The sequence below is a fragment of the Pristis pectinata genome, chromosome 7 (assembly GCF_009764475.1).
Source record: "Pristis pectinata isolate sPriPec2 chromosome 7, sPriPec2.1.pri, whole genome shotgun sequence".
NCBI classification, from domain to species: Eukaryota; Metazoa; Chordata; class Chondrichthyes; order Rhinopristiformes; family Pristidae; genus Pristis; species Pristis pectinata.
Genome location: NC_067411.1, coordinates 99,162,260 through 99,187,869, shown reverse-complemented (window position 1 = coordinate 99,187,869; position 25,610 = coordinate 99,162,260). Strand labels below are relative to the sequence as shown.

At 42.7% G+C, this 25,610-nt stretch overlaps 1 long non-coding RNA gene across 1 annotated transcript; it reads right to left on the bottom strand.

Moving 5' to 3' along the window:
• Window positions 1-1,881: 1,881 nt before the first annotated feature.
• On the bottom strand, window positions 1,882-25,150 carry LOC127572542 (uncharacterized). Its single transcript, XR_007956639.1, has 3 exons — window positions 25,011-25,150; window positions 22,513-22,608; window positions 1,882-2,343 (listed from the first exon to the last, which is right to left on the bottom strand). It is a non-coding gene; the product is annotated as an uncharacterized LOC127572542 (long non-coding RNA).
• Window positions 25,151-25,610: the final 460 nt, after the last annotated feature.

Sequence of the window (25,610 nt, the reverse complement as noted above, 5' to 3'; positions counted from 1 at the left end):
CTAATGCCATTGTGTGTAAACAGTCAAGCATCAAGCATTTCAAGGTCAGAAGTCAGTGTGTGCTACCAGGATGAGGAAGACAATATTACAAACTTGTAAGAAGCTCACGGTCATATTATATCAAAAATCACTGTTATTCTACACAATGTGATAAGAATTTTTTTTAAAAAAAATAAGAACAGGTTGCTGGTGACAGCCCAGAACAACATAATGAAGCTGCTTTCTGGATCATCCAACCTACACATGGCTTAACCAGAGGCCACCACCAAAGATGCTCTGCTGAATGTGATATTAGGACAAGCATTTTTGCTTTCTATTTTCAGTCCTGTCAGTTCTATGGGTTTGTTGGTGATGGGAGACTGCAACTATTCTTCTGCATCTTCAATGTTTTGGCATTTCAATAGTTGATTAAATCTGCATCATCTGTCCGAAACGTTTGGAAATTTGGGGAATGGGAGTATGTAGATTTTTGGGTCTTGTACCTCAGCTGTGGCTCAATCTGAGTCAAAAAGTTCTGAGTTTGTCCCACTTCATAAGAAATAGGAACAGGAGTAGGCCACTCAGCTACTCAGGCCTGCTGTCTTCTTTCAGTAAACCTTGATTTCCCTTACTGACTAAAAATCTACCTGTTTCAGGTTTGAATATGTTCAAGGATTCAGCCTCCACAACTCCTTGGGGCAAGGAATTTAAAAGATTCACAGCTCCTCAAGAGAAGAAGTTCTTTCACCCCCTCTGGTCCTAGACTCTGTCATGTGGGGGAACATCCTCCGAGAATTTATCCTATCAACCCGCCAAAGAAATTATGTTTCAACAAGGGTGCTTCTCATTCTTCCAAACTCCAGGAGGTACAGACCCAACACGTAGAACTTTTCCGCGTTAGACAATCCATCCATCCCTTGGATGATCATTGTAAATCTTATCTGAACTGCCTTCAATGATAATATGTCTTCTCTTAAATAAAGGCCCCAAAACTGTACACAATACTCTCCATGTGGCATCATCAATGCCTTGCGGTTGTACTGAGATTTCCTATCTTTTACACTCCAACCCCTTTGAAATAAAAGCTAGCGTTCATTTATCCTTCCTGATTACCAGCTGCACCTGTTTGCTAGTTTTCTGTGTTTCATGTATGAGGAGGCCCAGATCCCTTTGCACTGTACTTCTCTAGTTTTTCCATTTGAATAACAATCCCTTAAGAGCCACAGGCATTGGTACAAAATTCTAGCCTGAGCAACATTGAGGGAGTACTCTACTTTCAGACTTGATATCTGTCAGATGAAATGATAAACTGAGCCTTCTCTATACTCCCAGGTGGATATATAAGATTTCATAACTCTGCTTTAAAGAAGAACAGTGTGTTGGCTAAAGGCTCTTCCCGGTGTCCCGGCAAACGTTGAACTTTCGATTAACACTTCTAAAATAGATAATCACACTGCTTGGTGTAGGAGAGTGCTGTGCATGTTTCTTCAATTAGAACCGTGACAGTGCATGAAAACCGCTTCATTGGGCATACTGAAAGGAATGTTAAGGGTGCTTTACAAATGCAACTCTTTCTTTTTCATTTACTGGTTTGGCAAGATACAAGATATTACTTCTGAACAATACTGTGTGTGGTCAAATCTTTTCAGGATTCTGGTCCCACAATAACAAACTTACACACAGTCCATTGTGTTTAGTGTAAGTGTTGTATTCAACTATCATTTCCTCTGTCCCAAATAACTGAATTGTAATAAATGTGTCCATTGAGCTAAGTGCTAGAGGAACAGTGCAGCATTCAAGTCATGCACATTTTTTGGACCATGCAACATCTGATACATTTGCTTTCAACATAATGGTTTATTGTTATTTGTTTATATTTCCATTCTGTCTGCTCTTCTCTCGATGAAAGTAATATTTATGTTTGGGTACATGTTCACAAATTGGAATAACTTTGCAGGATTTGTTATTTTCTTGTGTGAACCTGAAAAAGTGTTCACCTGAATTTTAAGAAGAATGCTCTTGCAATCATATTGACTCTTTCATGACCTCTGTATACCCAGCAAGTTCCAGTACATTAATGTATGGATGTATTGTAGCACAGACAGACAGAGCTGGCAACTTGCAGGCGACAGGGTCCCGTGCTGGCACGAAAATAATTGATCAACAATTTTGCGCTGGAGATGATGAGTTTTAGCCAGGACACCAGGAAACTTCCAATGTTCTCTTTCATAAAGAGTTGTGGGATCTTTCATATCACTCATGAAGACATTTAGGATCTGGGACCAATGACACATCCATGTCTTCTCTTCTCAACTCCACCCTTGGTCCCAAGATTGATTTGTGGAGCGGCTAGTCTTCAGGTAGCTACAAGAATATAAAAGTCATTGATGAGTGAGATAAGATATTTACTTGTCAGTCACATGTACATCAAAACACACAGTGAAATGTGTCTTTTTGCGTTAACTGTGCTGGGAGCAGCCTGCAAGTGTCGCCACTTTTCCGGCGCCAACATAGCACGTCCACAACTTCCTAACCTGTACGTCTTTGGAATGTGGGAGGAAACCGGAGCACCCGGAGGAAACCCATGCAGGCACGGTGAGAACGTACAAACTCCTTACAGACAGTGGCGGGAATTGAACCCAAGTCGCTGGCGCTGTAATAGTGTTACGCTAACCACTACAATGAGATGCCTGACTGGTGTCCACAGATTGCTAGTTCCTTCAATGAGACTTGATTCCAACGTCTATATTGCATTCAGAGCTTTTGATGTGGCCTCTTCTCCACCGGTGAGACCAAGCGCAGACCTAGGCAACCCCTTTGCCAAGCACAATGGCTATCTGGAGCCCCCAGTTGCAAGACATTTTCATTCCCCTTTCCATTCCCACACCGACTTGTCTGTCCTCGGCCTCCTCCACTGCCAGGGTGAGGCTAAACACAGACTAGAAGAACAGCACCTCACCTTCTGCCCGGATGGGTAGCGAAGTTAACACGACGCTATTACAGCGCCAGCAATCGGGGTTCGATTCCCGTCGCTGTCTGTAAGGAGTTTGTACGTTCTCCCCGTGTCTGTGTGGGTTTCCTCCGGGAGCTCCGGTTTCCTCCCACATTCCAAAGACGTACGGGTAGGTTAATTTGGGTTTAAAATGGGCGGCGCGGACTCGTTGGGCCGGAAGGGCCTGTTACCACACTGTAAATAAAATCTTTTAAAAAATTAAAACAAAAACCCAACGGCATGAACACTGCATTCTCCAGTTTCAGGTAATGTGCTCCCCCACTTGTCCATTTCCATCTCCTTATAATCTGTCCAGGCCTTCTTACACATCCCCTTCTCTCCAAATGCACAACCCCCTCCTCCTATCACCCTCTTTCCCCTTCCCAACCTATTCCAACTGCCACTCACACCTCCCACTGAGAACCTTATCCCTGCCTATCTGCTCGCCTTCCCTTCCTTACTTGGTTTCTCTCTTCACCTTCCCTGCTTATCAGATCCCATAATCTGCAGGCCTTTTGTTGTCTTCATTTCTCTGTCTCTATCTCCACCCTTCGCTCTGCCAATCAACCCCTCCTCACCTGGATCCACTGATTAATTGCTACCTCCTGCCTCACTCATCCCCCTCACCTCTTTATGCTGACTATCTCCCCGGTACTCTTTCAGTCCAGATGAAGGGCCTCGACTGGAAACATGGACTGAATTCCTCTGGCAGCTCATTTTCTCTTTGCACCAGATTGTAGCAGCTGATGTCTCCTGTGTCTCCATTTGATGCTGACTCTAGGCCTTGTATCTGAATAAAATTCCCTTCATGCTGCATGGCCGTGCTCACCAAGGTGCTGCCTGCAGTTTATAAGTGACGGGAAGTTTGACCTCCAGCGACTTGTCAGCAGCTTCCAGAATTGGTGGGTGGTAGGAGACAATGCAAGTGGGGAGAGGGGTGCAGTGATCAGAGCCATGCCCACGGCTGTGGTGAGATGGGAGGAAGGGCAAAAGACGACTGTTCCACTTCTAGGTCTCTTCCTGCACAACTACCATTTCCCATTCAGCTCAGCCTCGCTATTATGATAAACTTACCTGTCAAACGTTGAAGCTGCAGATTAAAGACTTCAGAATCAGAATCAGGCTTATTATCACTGACATATGATGTGAAATTTGGTGTTTTGCTGCAGCAGTATAAAACAGTACAAGGGTATAAAAATCTATAAATTACAAAAATAAATAAATAGTGCAAAAAGAAGGAACAATAAAGTAGTGTTCATGGGTTCATGGACCATTCAGAAATCTGATGGCGGAGGGGAAGAAGCTGTTCCTGAATCGTTGAGTGTGGGTCTTCAGGCTCCTGTACCTCCTCCCCGATGGTAGTAATGTGAAGAGGGCATGTCCCGGATGGTGAGGGTCCTTAATGATGGATGCCACCTTCTTGAGGCACCGCCTCTTGAAGATGTCCTCGATGGTGTGGAGGGTTGTGGCTGCGAAGGAGCTGGCTGATTGGAGCCTCCATACCAGGCGGTGATGCAACCAGTCAGATTGCTCTCGACTATACATCTATAGAAATTTGCAAGAATCTTTGGTGACTTACCAAATCTCCTCAAACTCCTAAGTAGAGCCACTGGCGTGGCATTCTTACACAAATGTGTACAATTTTTAATGATTCTGGTTAAAGCTTAAGAATACATGATACAGTGGAGAATGACTCCAATGATGAGAGGGCTATCCTCTGAGGAGAGATTGTGCCAAATGGACTCATGCTCTCTAGAGTATAGAGGATTAAAAGCATGAAAGGTAATAGTGTCATAGAGTTACAGAGTTATACAACATGGAAACAGGCCCTTTGGCCCAACTGTCCATGCCGACCATTATGCCCCATCCAAGCTAGTCCCATCTGCCAACATTTGACCCATAACCTCTTAAACCTTTCCAATCTATCTACCTGTCCAACTGTCTTTTAAAAGATGTTACTCTACCTTCCTCAACCACTTCCTCTGGCAGCTCGTTCCACATAGACACAACCCTTTGGGTAAAATAGTTGCCCCGCAAGTTCCTCATAAATCTTTCCCCTCTCACCTTGAACCTATGCCCTCTAGTTTTTGATTCCCCAACTCTGGGAAAAAGACTGAGTGTATTCACCCTATCTATGCCCCTCATGATTTTATACACCTCTATAAGATCATCTCTCAGTCTCCTCTGCTCCAAGGAATAAAGTCCCAGCCTGTCCAACCTCTCCCTATAACTCAGTCCCTCAAGTCCTGGCAGCATCCTTGTAAAATTCAGATCCCAGGTCATCTCACTGAAACATAAAAATATTCCTACAAGGTGCGACAGAATAAAGGCAGGGATGATGCTTCCCCTGACACCAGTGTCGATAACCAGGACCAAAATAAGGGGCCAGCCTTCCAGGACTCAGATGAGAAGAAATTTAGTTAATCTTTGGAAATCTCCAGTCAAGAGGGTACTGGTGGCTCAGTCGCTCTGGACAGAGATGAAAAGATTGATGGATATTAAGGGAATCAAGGGATATGGGGTTGGTGCAAAAAGATGGCACTGAAGTAAAATGACAGCCAACTGATTGAGGAGCAGGGCAGGCACAAGGGGCCAACACACCTACTTCAATTTCAGTACATTTTTATAAACTGATGGAAACTCACAGCTTTGTTGTAATCTAATACAGTCGGACTTTACTTAACGATTTACGCAAAATATTCTGTTTTTGCACAAACCAATTCTTGAGAAAACATTCACAATTTTTAGGTGGACAGAAATAACTTGAATGCTTCGAGTGACGTCATCATATTGGCTCCACTTGTACTTTAAACCAAACTTCATTGTGCTGGAGATATGCTGCCATCTCCAGGAGAGAAGAGGAATCAGGATGTTACACAGCCTGTCCATTTCTAATCCCAATTTGTTTTACAACATGAAATGGCCAAATCATTCCTGTCTCATTTTTCAAATTACTATCTCTGGTCATATTGGGTTAGCTTGAAAGTTGGTTAAATATACATTGTCTTTAATAGAGTCATAGAGCAATACAGCACAGATACAGGCCCTTCGGCCCAACCAGTCCATGCCGACCACGGTGCCCACCCAACTAGTCCCAATTTCCTGTGTTCAGCCCATATCCCTCCAAGCCCTGCCCCTCCATGTACCTATCCAAGTGTTTTTTAAATGATACTGCTGTACCTGCATCACCCACTTCCTCTGGCAGCTAATTCCATATACTCACCACCCTCTGCGTGAAAAAGTTGCCCATCGGGTCCGTTTTAAATCTTTCCCCTCTCACCCTAAACCTATGCCCCTTAATTTTGGACTCCCCTACCCTTGGGAAAAGACTGTTATCATCCACCTTATCTATGCCTGTCATAATTTTAAACATTTCTATAAGGTCGCCCCGCCCCTCATTCTGAGAAGGTAAGATCTAAGATGAGATATCTTTATTAGTCACATGTACATCGAAACACATAGTGAAATGCATCTTTTGCACAGAGTGTTCTGGTGGGCAGCCCGCAAGTGTCGCCACACTTCGGGCGCCAACATAGCATGCCCACAACTTCCTAACCTGTATGTCTTTGGAATGTGGGAGAAAACCAGAGAAAACCCACGCAGACACAGGGAGAACATTCTAACTCCTTACAGACAGCGGCCGGATTTGAACCTGGGTCGCTGACGCTGTAATAACGTTACGCCAACCGCTACACTACCGTGCCTGCCCTACGTTCTCCTACGTTCCAAGGAATAAAGACCTAGCCTGGCCAACCTCTCCCCATAGCTCAGGCCCAAACGTGCATATAAACCAGTTCCTTCCACCATTTCCAAATAGTTTGGTTTCTGTGGAATTATTGGTATTGGTATAATAAACCAATACCAATAATCCCACAGAAACCAAACTATTTGGAAATGGTGGAAGGATGCGGTAGCATTAAAAAGTGTGCAGAAGAGATTCACCAGGAATGCATGAGATGGAGGGCTTTGCTTACAAAGAGAGATTGGATCCACTGGATTTGTTCTCACTGAAGCATAACAGGTTGAAGAGTGACCTTACAGAGGTTTATAAGATTATGAGGGCATAGATAAGGTAGATAGGCAGAGTCTTGTAGTGGGATATAAAACTTGGGTTACAGTGGGAGGGGAGAAATTTGAAGGAGATCTGAAGGGCCAGTTTTTCACACAGAGGGTAGTGAATAAGATCGTGAGCTGCCAGAGGTGATGGTAGAGGCAGATACAATTATAACGTTTAAATGGCATTTGGGCGGATAATTGGAAGGTGCAGGCCTAATATAGGTAAATGAGACTCATGTAGGTGGGCATCACGGTCGGTACAAACAAGTCGCATCGAATGGCCCATTTCATTGCTGTACCCTTATTGCTATGACTCTCTGGCTCTGTGGTAAGCAGATCGAAACGAAGCATCCTCTGAGGTAAAGGGCAAACAAATTCCACTCAGCAGGGAGTGTATATAGCAATAATATTTAATTCGTTGTGACCTTGCATCTTACTGTCTGCCTGCACTGCACTTTCTCTGTAGCTGTAACACTTCATTCTGCATTCTGTTATTGTGTTACCTTGTACTACCTCAATACACTGTTGTAATTAATTGTACTGTATGAACGGTATGCAAGACAAGTTTTTCACTGTACATACGACAATAATAAACCAATTTACTAATTTTAAAAATGATTCCATTATTAAATGTGATTATGATCTGGCTTGCAGCTCCTGCCAACCCAGTATTTCCACAAATACAGTAAAACTAAAATCAATTCAACTAAATTTACTAAACCATGTTACCAAATCCTTTAATAAGATCCTACATCATAGTGTGTTCAACAGAAACTGTGTAGTTCTCTTGGTTGTAGGTCAACCTGTAAAACCTCTTTGAGAGAAGGCAAGATAGAAATCTCAAAGATGGTGAAGTAGTTTAAAACAAAAGTAACCTACACATGTTCCATCTTAATATCTTAAAATGGCCCCAAAACAAAATTTGCTTGAATTTTTTGAGGAGATGGTTTCATGTGTGATGGAGGGTAGTGTGGCTGATGTGGTGTACATAGACCTCAGTAAGGCCTTTGACCAGATCCTACATGGCAGACGGCTCCAAAGATAAGAGCTTATTGAATCCAAGGGCAATTTGACAAATTGGATCTGTAATTGGCTTGGTGAGAGAAGGCAAATGACTGTCAAGGTTTGTTTTTTGGAAGTCTGAAAGCCTATGGAGAGTGGTGTAACACAATGACCAGTGCTGTTTGTTATATACAATAATGATCCGAATATGCCTATCAGAGGTATGGTTGGTAAGCTCACAAATGAGATGAAGATTGGTGGTGGCTGTGATGGTAATGAGGGTCCTTTTTGACTACCAAATGATATTGATCAGTTGATAAGGTTGGCAGAGAAATAGCAAATGTAATTTAATCCTGAAAACTGTGTGGTGATGCATTTTGGGAGTACTAATAAGGCTGGTATATACACACTGAATGGCAGGACCCAAGGAAGTACTGAGAAACAATGCAACCTTGGAGTTCATCTCCAAGGATCCCTGAAGGCAGCAGCAAAAGTAGGTGAGATGGTTAAGAAGGTATATGGAATACTTGCCTGCATTAGCTGGGGCATAAAATAGAAAAGCAGGGAGGTCATGATACAACTGGATAAATCATTAGTTAATCCATAGTTGAAGTACTATGTGCAGTTCCCCATTTCCAGGAGGCTGTCCATGTAAGACCATAAAACATAGGAGCAGAATTATGCCATTCAAGTCTGCTCCGCTATTCGATCATGGCTGATTTATTTTTCCCTCTCAACCCCATTCTCCTACCTTCTCCCCGTAGCCTTTGACACCCTTACTAATCAAGAACCTATCAACCTCCGCTTTAAATATACCCAATGACTTGGCCTCCACAGCTGTCTGTGGCAATGAATTGCACAGATTCACCACCCTCTAGCTAAAGAAATTCCTCCTCATCTCTGTTCTAAATGGATGTCCTTCTATTCTGAGGCTGTTCCCTCTGGTCCAAGACTCTCCCACTACTGGAAACATCCTCTCCACATCCACTCTTTCAATATTCGGTAGGTTTCAATGAGATCTCCCGTCATCCTTCTAAACTCCAGCGAGTACAGGCCCAGAGCCATCAAACGCTCCTCATATGTTAACCCTTTCATTCCCAGGATCATACTTGTAAACCTCCTCTGGACCCTGTCCAATGCCAGCACATCCTTCCTTAGATATGGGGCCCAAAACTGCTCACAATGTGGTCTGACCAATGGACAGGCATGGTAGTGTAACGGTTAGCGTAACACTATTACAGCACCAGCAACCCGGGTTCAATTCCGGCCGCTGTCTGTAAGGAGTTTGTACATTCTCCCTGTGTCTGCGTTGGTTTCCTCCGGGTGCTCCGGTTTCCTCCCACATTCCAAAGATGTACAGGTTAGGAAGTTGTGGGCATGCTATGTTGGCACCGGAAGCGGGCTGCCTCCAGAACACTCTACGCAAAAAGATGCATTTCACTGTGTGTTTCGATGTACATGTGACTAATAAAGATATCTTATCTTATAAAGCTTCAGCATTGCATCCTTGCTTTTATATTCTAGTCCTCTCGAAATGAATGCTTACATTGCATTTGCCTTCCTTACTACCGACTCAACCTTGCAAGTTAACCTTTAGGGAATCCTGCACTAGGACTCCCAAGTCCCTTTGCTTCTCCGATTTCTGAATTCAGTCCCCATTTAGAAAATAGTCTACGCCTTTATTCCTTCTACCAAAGTGCATGAACGTACACCTCCCTACACTGTTTTCCAGCTGCCACTTCTTTGCCCATCCTCCCAACATGTCCAATGCCTTCTGCAGACTCCCTGCTTCCTCAGCACTACCTGCCCCTCCACCTATCTTTGTATCATCTGCAAACTTGGTCACAAAGCCATCAATTCCGTCATCCAGATCATTAACATACAGTATAATGTGAAAAGTAGTGGAGCCAACACTGACCCCTGGGGAACACCACTAGTCACCAGCAGCCAACCAGAAAAGGCCCCTTTTATTCCCACTCTTTGCCTTCTGCCAGTCAGCCAATCTTCTATCCATGCTCATACCTTTCCTGTAATACCATGGGCTCCTATCTTGTTTAGTAGCCTCATGTACGGCACCTTGTCAAAGGCCTTCTGAAAATCCATGTAAACAACATCCACTGACTCTCCTTTGTCTATCCTGCCTGTTACTTCCTCAAAGAATTCCAACAGATTTGTCAGGCAAGATCTCCCCGTAAGGAAACCATGCTGACTTCGGCCTATTTTATCATGAGCTTCCAAGTACCCCGAAACCTCATCCTTAATAATGGACTCTAACATCTTACCAACCACTGAAGTCAGGCTAACTGGCCTATAATATCCTGTCTTTTGCCTCTCTCCCTTCTTAAAGAGTGGAGTGACATTTGCGATTTTCCACTCCTCTGGAACCATTCCTGACTCTAGTGATTCTTGAGAGATCACTACCAATGCCTCCACAATCTCTTCAGCTACCTCCTTCAGTACACTGTGGTGTAGTCCATCTGGTCCAGGTGACTAATCTACCTTCAGACCTTTCAGCTTCCCAAGCACCTTCTCCTTAGTAATAGCGACTACACTCACTTCTGCCCCCTGAATCTCTTAAATTTCTGGCATGTTGCTGGTGTCTTCTACAGTGAAGACTGATGCATAATACTTATTCAATTCATCCGCTATTTCTTTGTTCCCCATTACTACCTCTCCAGCGTCATTTTCCAGTGGTCTGATGTCCTCTCTTTCCTCTCTTTTACTCTTTATATATCTGAAAAAACTTCTGGTATCCTCTTTTATATTATTGGCTAGCTTACCTTCATAGAACATAGAACATAGAACATTACAACACAGCACAGGCCCTTCAGCCCACGATGTTGTGCCGACCTTTTAGTCTACTCTAAGGTTAATCTAACCATTCCTTCTCACATACTTCTCAATTTTTCTACCATTCATGTGCCTATCTAAGAGTCTCTTAAATGTCCCTAATGTAGTGTAGTGATTAGCGTAACGCTATTACAGCACCAGCGAGCCGGGTTCAAATCTGCCGCTGTCTGTAAGGAGTTTGTACGTTCTCCCCGTGTCTGCGTGGGTTTCCTCCAGGTGCTCCGGTTTCCTCCCACATTCCAAAGACGTACGGGTCAGGAAGTTGTGGGCATGCTATGTTGGCGCTGGAAACGTGGCAACACTTGCAGGCTGCTCCCAGGACATTTCCAGTAACACAAAAAGACGTATTTCACTCTGTGTTTCGATGTACATGTGACTAATAAATGAATATCTTCTATCATATATATCTTGTATCTGCCTCTACCAGCACCCCCTGGCACCACGTTCCACACACCCACCACTTTCTGTGTAAAAAACTTGCCTCTGATATCCCCCCTGTACTTTCCTCCAAGCACCTTAAAATTCCCCTGGGCCCATGGGAATGCCCAAGCTGAGGTTTACATGATGTCACCCAGGGGCAGCATTTAAGTGAGAAGGAGAAGAGCTAAGATAGAGGTAACAACATGGGCACAAGAAGAGATTCTCTGGGTTTAGCTACATGGATAGGTATGGAATCAGATAACAACAGCCCTATCCAGCAGCCAGAGGAGGAGGAAGGAGGTTAAAGAAACAGAGAAAGAGATGTTTTCCTCTTCAACGCACTTAAATGTTCATATTCCCCAGGAATGCAGACAGAATAAAGGGGAAAATTCCTGTGATAATATACAGTACCCTTTATTTTACTCAAGGTTTAGTTTCTGAAGTATGTGCTTTGTACCTGCATTGGATGTGTCTGCACTAAAATCTACAGTCAGGCAGTTCGATCAATATTATTGTACAGATCAAGTCCCTGAAAACATAAACATCTTTTATAATTCAGTGCAGGGATCAGGCATGGTGCACAGAAGGGAGTGAAGATGAGACTCACAATTGATATCCAGAAGCCTAGGCTTTCCTTGCAGAGTCTTCCACAAGCTGTTTCTCTTGGGAGTTCCATAAATCTTCTACTGGAGGTAATGTAGGTCACTGAGGAACTCCTGCAAACTGTCAGCAGCTACTTTGAAGCTTCTACTTGCCACAACAGGAGAAGGTGACCCATGTCCATATCCCCTTGGGTTTCTTCTCCCTTGGCCAACCCTTCCAATTCCCTTCCTCACCTGGATTTGGCAGCCCATCTCCCTTACCTGGTTCTACTTATAACCTTCCGGTCTCTGTCTCTCACCTCCCCACTCTCCCTCTGATGTTGTGACTATGAAACGAGCCACACAGAGGCTGTGGCTGAGAGATATGAAAGGTCTTCAATCAACGCAGCAGGTCTTCTGGAGAATCTAGTTCTCCTCTCCCAACACTCAACAGTCCAGTGATGTTTTATACTTTTTAAACACAAAGACAATAAATGATTAACTACATTCTCAATGGTTATAGTTATTTACTTAACATTTTGGGTGTAGATGGGTAACTTCTGCAGAATTACATTTTTACAATGGGAGCACATACCAACTGTCAAAATCTCAATAGATATTCCAATACTGGTGACTGGTCCGAGACCTTCTAAGCAAAACTCCAGACACCCAAAATATACCTCCTTTGTTACAGTGTTGGGGAATATTAAGTGACAAAACAGACATGTCCTGAACTGTGCATCAAGTGGCCTTTAACAATGTGTTAGTACAGGAGATGGCCACTTAGTGGCTTCCCCAATCTCAACATGAAGGTTTCAATGAGCTTCAGTAACATGAGCATTCATCTATTGTCTTCTCCTGTGTGGTTACAATGGTGCTGGCTGAGAATGTCTCACATCTGACATTGATTATAACGACCTTAAAGTGTCACTGGAAGTTGCACTCTGAAGAGCGGTTCTCATTTTAATTAATGCTTTCTATATCCATATAATTCCATAACTCCAGAATAAGGTTAGATAAGATAAGAGATAAGATATCTTTATTAGTCACATGTACATTGAAGCACACAGTGAAATGCACCTTTTGCATAGAGTGTTCTGGGGGCAGCCCACAAGTGTCGCCACGCTTCCGGCGCCAACATAGCACGCCCACAACTTCCTAACCCGTACGTCTTTGGAATGTGGGAGGAAATCGGAGCAACTGGAGGAAACCCACACAGACACGGGGAGAATGTACAAACTCCTTACAGAGAACGGTGGGAATTGAACCCGGGTCGCTGGCGCTATAAAGCCTTATGCTAACTGATACACTAATAATCACCTCCAACCCCCACCTTGCTACATCTGCCCATCAGCATCCACCTCATGTGGTTCTACTTTTCACCTACCAGCCCTTGTCTCACCCTTCCATTCTGGCTACCTCCCCTCTACATCCTCAGTCCTGATGTTGGGCCCCAACCCAAGACGTCGACCAATTTTTTTGCCTCCACATATGTCAGTTGACCCCTTGAGTTCCTCAAGCAGTTTGTTTTTCTGCTGCAGATGCCAGCCTCTGCAGTCTCTTGTGTCCCTTGTGATGTCTGGTTTCGGCACCACCTTGTCCTGGCCAGCAGAAGTTGAACATAATTTATAGCTACTAAGACATCATGGGTCAAAAGGTTTGCATCAGTAGTGCAGGCTGGTTCAAATTTTCTGTGATTCAATTACTCCTCAGAGTCAGGGGAGCTTTGCTAAACATTGCATTTACACTTATTAATTGCATATATTAAATTATAAACCTCCACTTCAGAGCCTCAACAGTAATAAGCGCAATGAAGGAATTAGGATCTCATTGTAATCTTGGTCTCTAACACCTGCTCACTGCCAGCAAGGCAGTACACTGGGAACAAAGCTCCACCTATTACCTTTACACCTTCTGGCAGGTTAAAGATTGATTGACTGCATGATTTTTTTCTCTCTTTTTATGGACAGAACATAGAACATGGAACAGTACAGCTCAGAAACAGGCCCTTCGGCCCACAATGCTGTGCTAAACCAATTACATTAGAAATAAAATGCCCAACTAAACTAATCCCTTCTGCCTACACAATGTCCATATCCTGCCATTTCCCCCACATCCATGTGCCTGTCTAAGAGCTTCTTGAACGCCCCTGTGGTATCTGCCTCCACCACCACCCCTGGCAGTGCATTCCAGGCACCCACCACTCTCTGTGTAAAAAACTTGCCCCGCACATCTCCTTTGAATTTACCTCCTCTCACCTTCAATGCATGCCCTCTGGTATTAGACATTTCAACCCTGGGGAAAAGGTACTGGCTCTCTACTCTATCCATGCCTTTCATAATGTTATAAACTTCTATCAGGTCTCCCCTCAGCCTCTGCCACTCCAGAGAGAACAACCCAAGTTTGTCCAACCTCTCCTCATAGCACATGCCCTCTAATCCAGGCAGCATCTTGGTAAACCTCTTCTGCACCCGCTCCAAAGCTTCCACATTCTTCCTATAATGGGGTGACCAGAACTGAATGCAATACTCCAGATGCAGCCTAACTAAAGTTTTATAAAGCTACGGCATAACTTCCCGACTTTTGAACTCAGTGCCTCGACTAATGAAGGCAAGCATGCCCTATGCCTTCTTTACTGCCCTATCAACCTGTGCAGCCATCTCCAGGGAGCTATGAACTTGGACTACAAGATCCCTCTGCTCATCAACACTGTTAAGGGTCTTGCCATTAACAGTGTACTGTCTCTTTACATTTGATCTCCCAAGATGCAACACTTCACATTTGGCCGGGTTGAACTCCATCTGCCATTTCTCTGCCCATATCTGCAACTGATCTATATCCTGCCGTATCCTTTACCAGTCTGCTACGCTGTCCACGGCACCACCAATCTTCCTATCATCCGCAAACTCACTAACCCACCCATGTACATTTTCATCCATGTCGTTTATATACATCACAAACAGCAGAGGTTCCAGTACGGATCCCTGAGGAACACCTCTAGTCACAGACCTCCAGCTAGAATAAGTCCCCTTGATCACTACCCTCTGTCTTCTACAGGCAAGCCACTTCTGAATCCGAGCGGCCAATTCACCGTGGATCCCATGCATCTTAATCTTCTGGGTGAGCCTCCCATGAGGGACATTGTCAAACACCTTACTAAAATCCGTGTAGACAACATCCACAGCTCTACATTCATCAATCACCCTCATCACTTCGTCAAAAAACTCAATCAAGTTAGTAAAGCATGACTTGCCCTGCACAAAGCAATGCTGACTGTCCCTAATTAGGCCATGGTTTTCCAAATGCTCATAAATCCTATCCCTAAGAATCCTCTCCAGTAACTCCCCTACCACTGACGCAAGACTCACTGGTCCATAGTTACCAGGATTATCCCTGTTTCCCTTCTTGAATAATTGAACAACATTAGCTACTCGCCAGTCCGCTGGAACCTTGCCTGTGGCCGGAGAGGACACGAATATCTTGGTCAAGGCCCCAGCCATCTTATCTCTTGCCTCTCTCAATAACTTGGGGTATATCCCATCAAGCCCTGGGGACTTATCCACCTTAATGCTCTTTAAGAGACACAACACTACCTCCTCCTTCAGTTAATTCATGTTTGACTTGGAATGAAAACATGTCTACACTATCCCTCCCATGTTTTCCCCCATTTGAAAATCAAGTATGTCACTGAACTATCCCAAATCAACACAATTAGGTTTTAATCCAATTTCTCAGAAATTCCACTTGAGGAAGCGATGTAAGCTTGCCTTCTTTTTAAACTTCAGCATTGCTGAAATACCTTTTTATTGATGAGACTCTTTAGTATCTTTTCACTTAACTATTAAACTTATTGTGTCGGATCAAATCCTGAAGCAGTTTTATTACTAATGCTGTGAGATTTTCTGTACTAGCCCCACGTATATTATTCCATGAGAAGTCAATGGAAGCCATTCAAAAAAGTCAACTTGACCAATACAGAGGACCTATGTTGTATACTAAGCAATAACCTCCAGAACCCTATTGCTCAGAGTTGTGAAATAGCACTGCATGTTTGTCATTTTACAATGAGGCTATGACTTGTTTACTTGCCAGTCGCAGATAGAGGAGGAATAAGTTAGTCATTTGCATCTCGGTGTGTGGCACAAGTATTGGCTGCATTATTTGACAGAAATTGTTATTTTTTTCTCTGATTACACAGCAGCAGCATCAAGTGAAGCATGAACAGAGAGTTTTTCTAATGTCCTGGGGCTAATCAATTGTGCACATGTGAGTTCCGAGACCACCTGCATACAATGAGGTCTTCAAAAATAGCAAGTGCACCAGCCCATTATTCTGCGAGAGACTGACCTCCAGCCTGGTCGCTTTCTTCCTTCAGCTTTCTCATTACTCATATAACCCAGTCAGTTTTGCCTTAACATAAAGATTCAGCTTGAGGGACATCAAAGGGATGACTAATGAGTAACGTTAATACAATTTAGTTATTTTTGGGGGGGGGGGGGCAGGTCAGTGAGTGGTGAGGATTAGAATGGTGAATCTTCGTCCTAGCTTTTCAGCAGTAGGTTGATAGGATTATATTGACAACCCACTTAATGCCCAGTCATTGGGTTCTTTCTATTTGCTCTGTGTGGGTCTCTCATAATTTTATACACCTCAATTAACTCTCCACTCAGCTTTCTTGCTGTTTCAAAGAATACAACTCTAGTTATTCAATCTTTCCTCATAGTCACCATTTTCTGACAATACTCTTGTAAATTTTCCTTGCATTCTCTCCTGTGCAATTCCATCTTTCTTAAATTGTGGTGGGCAGAAATGAAAGCAATTAGCTAACTGTGGCCTGACTAGTGCTGTGTATAATTTTAAGCTGACCTCTGGTGGATTCAACTGTTTTAAGTGGTTTTTTGACATGTATAGTGTTTAATACACCTCAACTGGCTGTACAAGGTATAACCGCTTCTTAGCTTATTGGTTCGTCCATCAGGTGAATATGTGTTTCCTCCTTGGTTGATTTTGTCACAGGTATCTAATAGGTTTTCTGATTGGACTATTGTTAGCTAAGGAATACCTCTTATCTCAGGTATAAAAGGTGTCATTTTTTTGTTAAGCTCTCTCTAGCTCTTTTCCCCCTCCCCCAGCTCATTTTGGTCCTTTTGTCTCGGCTCATCGCCTAATAGTAAAGCTAGTGCCATGTGCTCTGTGACTGTTTTTTTGTTTTAAACTTTTCCAATAAAATTTTGTGAAGCACCAAGTTGTTTTCAACTCATTCTAGGAGCCCTGAAAGAACCTGCGGATTCAAAAATAACCGGATCCGACAACTCTGCTCTTATATCCTACACCATTAAAAAGGAAAACATCCCGCATGCTTTTTTTTAACCCCTCATTGAGTTGTTCTACTACCTTGAAGAATCTGTGGGCACTCACTCCGGGAGCCCTCTGTTCTTTTGCACCACTTTAATATCCGGCCACTTATTGTATATTCCCTTGCATTGTCACACCTCCCCAAATGCACAACCTCACACTTCTCTGCATTAAATTCCATTTGTTATTTTTCTGCCTAACTGACCAAACCACCTATATCTTCCTGCAGTCTAAAGCTTTCTTCCTGTCAGCCACAAAACCGACTTTTGTATCATCTGCAAACTTCTTTATCTCGTCATCTACGTTTGAACTTAAAGTAATTAAAATGTATTGCAAAATACAAGATCCCTCAAATCACAAAAACATCAACAATTATCATTTGTTTCCTCACACTAAACCAATTTGGCCTCCAATTTGCCGCTCTCTCTTAATCCCCATGGGTTTTTAATGTTATAATCAGCCTGCCAAAGGTGTCTTTGTCAAAAGCCTTGTTAAAATCCATGTCGTTTATATTAAATGTACTGTCCTGTTTCATCCTCCTCATTACCCTCTCAAAATATCAGTCAACTTAATTAGGCATGACCTTCCCTAACAAATTTATGTTGCCTGTCCCTAATTAATCTGTGCCTTTCCAAATGAAGGTTTATACTGCCCTGTAGAATGGATTCCAATAATTTTAGCTGAAAGGCAGAGTACATCTGAATTCAAGATTTGACTGATGCGTTATAAAAGAAAAGAATGAAGAACTTGCATTTATACAGTGGTTTACACAACCTCAGCAAGTCCTAAGGCACTTTACAGCCGATGAAGTGGTAACAGTTGGATGGTCGGAAACAAAGTAAAAAAAAATCTGCAGACAAAGCAATGTGACTATGTTCAGTTATCAGCCAGGGCCCCAAGGAAAACTCTCAACCTCAGGGAGCAAACAGGGCCTTTGGTTTAACAGCTCAAGCAAATTTCAACTTTAATAGTACAAATCATTCACAGTATTTTATTAGCAAGACAAGCTTGACTAGGTGCCAAAGTGGGACGTAAAGCCACAGTCTTCTGCCTTAGCTGTGGGATTGTTCCCCAGAGAGCTACTGTTGAAGTAAGGTCATTCAATCATATTTCTCAGCAAAGTACATTGGCAAAATGTGGTAATGATGCTCCGTCATTATTGCTTTCTTCAAGATATTGTCTACTTCTTGTTTGCTGTCCTGTTTTTCCTCAACTGCCATTAAGAAAATTAGACCAACCTAACACAACTTTGAATGAAAGGTTCAATCCCACTTCCATTATTTGAAAAGGCTGCTCCTCAATTTCTGGTTGTACTTTAATCCCACGCTCGTTTGGAAACTGAACCAAACCAAGCAGCGGATGAGTCAGAGGATCTCCTTGCAGGACTACAGTTATCTGCAGCCAAGAATTGTAGGTCTTTGTTGCATGCAGATGTAGAGCAGGGAGGTGGGTTGTTGATCCACTCAGCTGCCTGCATCTCTCCCACAGCCACCTTTGTGCTCGGTAGTGCTGGACGGAGAGCACACAGTGTTCGCTGGTCGACTTAAACACTGATGGGCAATGCAAGTATTGGAGTGCAATGTCAAAACAGAGAAGAACATTTTAACTTACTTTTGATTTTCTTTTGTTGTACTTAATAATGTACAGGAATTGTTCACTGCCTTTTAAAAAAGCTGGCACTTTCTCTAATTTTTGTCGATTTCTTTTGACAACACCTTTCATTCTAAGTGGTATTTTATGAAAAGAGTTAACCCAGTTTAGGCTCCCAGTCAGGACCTCAACTAATCAGATTCTTGTTGGCAGCTTTGACCTGACCTAGGTTGGTTCCCACTGGTGGTTCTGACTCAGCTCGAGTCTCACCCACACACAGGGCTCACAAATCAGTATTGTCAGCTCCAACTGTGACTTAATTCCTGATGACAGCCCTCACCAATTCTAAATGCACTGGCAACTTCAACCAGACTCATAAGGGCAGCACACAAGTTCAAATAAGTGAACTTGTGTCAGAATGGTCAGGCCAGGAGAAATATGACAAAGATAGACATATAAAATTTTTAAAGAAACAGTAACTTTTTTTTTAAAAGTCAGGTGAAATATAAACACAAGTGAATATACTTGTCCTGCTGTTTAATTAAAGAGAGAGACATCTTTATTAGTCACATGTACATCGAAACACACAGTGAGATGCAGCTTTTGCATAGAGTGTTCGGGGGGCAGCCCGCAAGTGTCGCCACGCTTCCAGCGCCAACATAGCATGCCCACAACTTCCTGACCCGTACGTCTTTGGAATGTGGGAGGAAACCGGAGCACCCGGAGGAAACCCACGCAGACACAGGGAGATCATACAAACTCCTTACAGACAGTGGCCAGAATTGAACTCAGGTCACTGGCACGGTAATAATGTTACGTTAACCACTACGCCGTGCCTGCCAATTAACTGTATGAACTGAAAATGAAAAGTTACTACCCCTCTTATATTTTATTTCTTGCACAATGACATTTTATACTGTTTATACATTATTAAATAAAAAAAAGCCAAGGCCACATTGTAATTTTTGAATGCATGTGATCAAAGATAGCTGCGGCCACCTTTGTTGAAAGTTCAAAGGCATTTGCAAACTGCCAAATAAAAATTTGATTTACTAATTTAACAAAATCACTTGACCTTTTATAATATGACTGTTGAAGTGATTTATTTTGACATTCAATCTCAAAATACTGCTCTGCCAGAGTTAAAGTTTCTTAAGCGCCACAATCGTATCTGCTTCCACCGTCACCCCTGGCAGCCCACCACTCTCTGTGTAAAAAACTTGCCCCACCCATCTCCTTTTAACTTTCCCCCTCTCACCTTAAATGCGTCTTCTAGTACGTGACATTTCTACCCTGGGAGAAAGATTCTGACCGTCTACCCTATCTGTACCTTTCATAATTTTATAATCTATCAGGTCTCCCCTCAGCCTCCAATGCTCCAGAGAAAACAACCCAAGTTTGCCCAACCTCTCCTTACAGCTCATCCCCTCTAATCCAGGCAGCATCCTGGTAAACCTCTTTGGTACCCTTTCCAAAGCCTCCACATCCTTCCTGTAATGGGGCGAGCAGAATTGCAGCCTAACCAAAGTTTTATATAGCTGCAACATGACTTCCTGACTCTCATACTCAAAGTGTTAAGTTGTTTTTATTAAGGTAGAAAAACACAAATACGGCTTCATGTTCAAATCAAATCTGTTGATGAATGACTTGACCTGTTGCTAAGGTGCATGCAGCTTTGTGCTACCAGAGCCACAGAGGCGTAGAGCACAGAAGCATGCCCTTTCTTCCATGTCAGCCAAGATGCCCGTCTAAGCTAGTCCCATTTGCCCGCATTTGTCCCATATGCCTCTGAACTTCTCCTACCCATGTACCTGTCCAAGTATCTTTTAAATGTCGTTATTGTACCTGCCTCAACCACTTTCTCTGGCAGCTCGTTCTGTGTACCCACCACCCTCTGTGTGAAGATGTTGTCCCTCAGGTCCCTTTTAAATCTTTCCCCTCTCACGTTAAGCCTCTACCCTCTAGTTTTTGATTCCCTTTCCCCGGGAAAGCTTTCACCCTATCTATGCCTCTCATGATTTGTGAAACCATTCATTGATTTGTTACCATGATGTGTGACCATTCACTGTGAAAGTCCTACCCTGGTTTGACTTCCCAAAATTCAACACCTCGAACTTCTCTGAAACGCACACCAATTGCCATTCCTCGGCCCACTTACCTAACTGATCAAGATCCCCCTGTAATTTTTTTATAACCTTCTCCACCTACAGTATTTTAGGATCATCTGCAAACTTACTAACCATACCTTGTACATTCTCATTAAAATCATTTATACAGTGGAAATGTCAAACACCAGAGGACATGCTTGAGAGGTTAGAGGGGGAAGGTTTAAAGGTGATGTGAGGGGCAAGTTTTTTTTATACAGAGAGTGGTGGGTGCCTGGAATGGGTGACCGGGGTAGTATGGTGAAGCTTAAGAGGCTTTTAGATAGACATATGAATATGAAGGGAATGGAGAGATGTGGATGATACACAGGAGGAGGACATTTAGTATAAATTGGCGTCAAGATCGGCACAACATTATGGGCCAAATGGCCTGTCGCGTGCTGTACTGTTCTATGTTCTATGTTTTCTAAATAATGAACAACAATAGGCCCAACACTGATGCCTGCGACACCCCACTAGTCACATGTCTCTAGTCCGAGAAACAACTCTGACTTAAGCGTGGCGTTTAGCGTAACGCTATTACAGCACTAGCGACCCGGGTTCAATTCCAGCCGCTGTCTGTAAGGAGTTTGTACGTTCTCCCTGTGACTATGTGGGTTTCCTCCAGGTGCTCCGGTTTCCTCCCACATTCCAAAGACGTACGGGTTAGTAGGTTAACATGGGCGTAATTGGGCGGCGCAGGCTCGTTGGGCCGGAAGGGCCTATTACTGTGCTGGATAAATAAAGTTTTAGAGTTTTATTAAAAATTACAGATGCTCCATAGAGCAACTGAAAGAGTGGAATAATGACTGATTTTGCCGAGAATAAGACCATTAAAAATAGAGCTGAAAGACTATTTCAGCAAACCAGCAATGGTATAAGTATCTAACATGTATCTAACAAGTATCTGTTGATGCTTTGGAAAAAGAAGATACTCAAAATAAAAGGGATGAGAAAGTAATCGAAGGGATACTTTGGAAATTTTGCATGAAGAGTAAAATTTTGGAAGCATTCAGTACAGTCAGAGAGGGAACTAAAGAAGTCAATGGATATTTTGAAATTATTGAGGATGAGAGAAAAAGTTATTCCATGGGGATTGGAGGGATTATATAACAAGGTTTTAAGTGAAAGGCATTAGGGGTAGATGATGATGACAGGATGGTTATACCAGAGCAATATGGGCTCTCTTGCCAATAAAGGGCTGTACACTGTCGGGATGGTTTGGTATGGGAAATTGATGGAGACTATAGCCCAGTACAGACACCGTTGTTTGTTATAAATGTTATGTCTGTATGAGATATTCTATCAAAATCTTTATCATTGGCCTCTCCTGTAAGCAGAAGTCACAATCATTTGCATCAGGGGTTCCCCATTTCTGCCCAGTAGATAGTCGTACAACAACAGCATAGAAACATAGAAACATAGAAAACCTACAGCACAATTCAGGCCCTTCGGCCCACAAAGTTGTCGCTACCGAACATGTCGCTACCTTAGAAATTACTAGGCTTGCCTATAGCCCTCTATTTTTCTAAGCTCCATGTACCTAAAGCATCCAGGAATCACACCAATGGAACTCAGAGCTCGTGAAACGAAGAGTGTAATCTTTCATGTGGCACTTTGTCCATCTCTTCATATCCTCCTGAGATAAACAAATGAAGCCTTAATGAAAAGATCTTAATTAAAACAATAGACAACCATATAGCAATGACCAGCACACCATTTTATAACTGCCTTCATCACAGCAAATATAGAAGTACGTTCTACCGTCCTTGTCTGATCAGCAAGGGTGGTGATTGAACCAGATGAAAATTGGGGATGTGGTTCAAAGGTCTACTTGATAACATTTGTTCTCCACAGAGCTTGTCATAGAGACATAATGAAGGAACAGCTCTCAGAGCAAGGTTAATGAGAAAACTGATGGCACAGATTTCAGATCAACAGCAAGTGAACAAAAGAGAGATATGGATAGAGGTGAGATGTGAGAGCATGAAGAATGTTGCCAAAAATAATGACTGAAACGCAATCTATACAAGCTTTTAAATGAGGAGTCGACAAATATTTAAAATGAGAAAAAGCTTTAAAGGTTATGAAAGCAGATCAAAGAAAGTGTGACTGAATACATATCTTTCCAGCAGTTAGTACAGGGATGATGGGATAAATAGTTTCCTTCTGTGCTATAAAACTCTACTGCCTTGAAATAGGGCCTATTTGCAATCACTTTTTGTGCCCAAGTGGCAGATAAAAGCCATTGAGCACACTTTAGATTGCATCCGTGATCATTTCTGAGTTGATTAGTGACTATCAGAAGATTGGTCAGGCGCTATCAGGCACAATTCACCTCAGTGAGGATGACAATTGCCCACCATCAATCAGGCAGCTAAATGACATTTGCACACACTTGGTCCCTTGCCAGCAGAAATTGGAGCTTTTGGGGGAAAGGTTTGATCTAACACTACCTCAAACTACTATTATTTCTTATTCTCTCTCTCAATCTTGCACGAGTGTTATCTTTATGTTGTCTATTTTTGCACATATGTAAGTTATGTATAATTTATGTTAATTTAAGTTTATGTTAACTTTTGTTCGTAACATACTGTGCAGCTGCTACATAAAGCTAATTTTCATGGCATTTATATCACGGTATGTATGCTTCTCTCAACAATAAACTTGAACTTGAACTTTGTTATTAACACAGTGATAAAAGGCACAGATCGAGTGGACAGTCAGAGACTTTTTCCCAGGGTGAAAATGGCTCACATGAGAGGGCATAATTTTAAGGTGATCGGAGGAAGGTATAGGGGAGATGTCAGAGGTACGTTTTTTACACAGAGAGTGGTGGGTGCGTGGATCGCACTGCCTGCAGAGGTTGTGGGGGCAGATACATTAGGGACATTTAAGAGACTCTTAGATAGACACATTAATGATAGAGAAATGGAGGGCTATGTGGGAGGGAAGGGTTAGATAGATCTTAGAGCGGGATAAAATGTCTGCACAACATCGTGGGCCGAAGGGCCTGTACTGTGCTGTAGTGCTCTATGTTCTATGTTCTAACTCACAAAACAGAGAGAAGCACATCATGCGCGGTTTGGGAATGAAAGGATCTGTACTCTCACACCTGCATCCTGCACACTCCATCTCTCAGCCACACTTTCCAGTGATCAGTATAATGTTACTTTATTCCCTGGAGCTACCTTCACTGATCACATTCTAGCTTTTGGTAAACACTTGTGATCTGCCTGCTGCAATCAATGACCTGCTGATCAGCCACATCTTACAGCGGCTTCAAACGACTCATGAACCGATGAAGTAAATTGAGCTGGCTTATCAAATGGGGGTGGTCCAGACATACTGTAGAACACCGTCTTCCCATCTTCCTGTAGTTTCCCCTTCCACCATGGCAGCCTTTTCTACTGCCGTACTGTGGTTACTGTGGGAGATTTCTTTAACATTGATTCACATCCCAGTGAGGCAATGATTTGACAACTCTGCACACAGAAGGATTCACACAGGCCCTGTTTTAGCACATGAATGCTTGTGCTAAATGCCATAGAGTCACTTTTCACGGACCTTTTGCCAATTTTGGAGCAGAAATGTGATCGGGCATTAGTGCTATACACAGGATATGTTTTTTGCAACAGATGAGGGTGAAGTTCAATTTCTAGGCATATGAAGAGTTTTATGCCAAGACAAAAGATCAAGGGTGAATCAAAATCTCTTGTAGAATTGGTTATATTTCCCAATGGGCACTAATGCAGCCAGAAATACACGGAGACGTGCATGCGGAATTGCTTTGCTCTAGGTTAAGCTAGTTAACATCAGGAGTTATGTGAACAAATTTCTAGCCCAATGATTGTAGTGTGGAGTTCATTTTCTGGATTACCAGTCAGGGTTCTGGAGAATTGATTCAGAAACATGAGTTTAAATCCCACCATGGCGAATGAGGAATTTAAATTCAAGTAATAAAATAAATCTGGAATTTAAAAAAAAATCTGTTCCCTGTAATACTAATTGTGAAATGATCAGATTTTTGTAAATACTCACCTGGTCCACGATTGTCCCTCACGGAGAGAAGTCTGCCACTCTTACTTACCCGGTCTGACCTATTGTGACTCCAAACCCATCAATGTTGTTGACTTTTAACTGCCCCCTCCACTCGGGGCTGATTAAGCGCTGAATGCTGGCATTGCCAATAATGTCCACACACTGAAAGAATGAATTAATTTTTAAAAATTAAATATCTATCTTTGGATGCTACCATTGAGAAGGAAATATCTTCATGGTTACTAACAGTGCATAATTGTATCACATTCTTAGAAGCCAAATGCAGTTGTTATGGTGACAGTATCTGAAGCACCAAAGATCTCAAGTCATGTGAAATACTGTGATTCGTATTTTCTTTGGTATCCATAATATCTAATATCAAGACTGAATAGGTTCAGTGGATTAAATTATTTTCCATACGGCACAATTTTGAACTCTGGGTAGATTTCTGTTTGGTAAAGAGATCGCAAATTATCAAGGAAAGTAAGGAATAGGGATGAAGCAGGGATTAGCTATGGTCTTTTAAAACAGGTTTAGTAAACTCAAACAAAGGGACAAAGCTAGACTTAGTATTCAGAAGCAGGAGTACGTCAAAGCCTG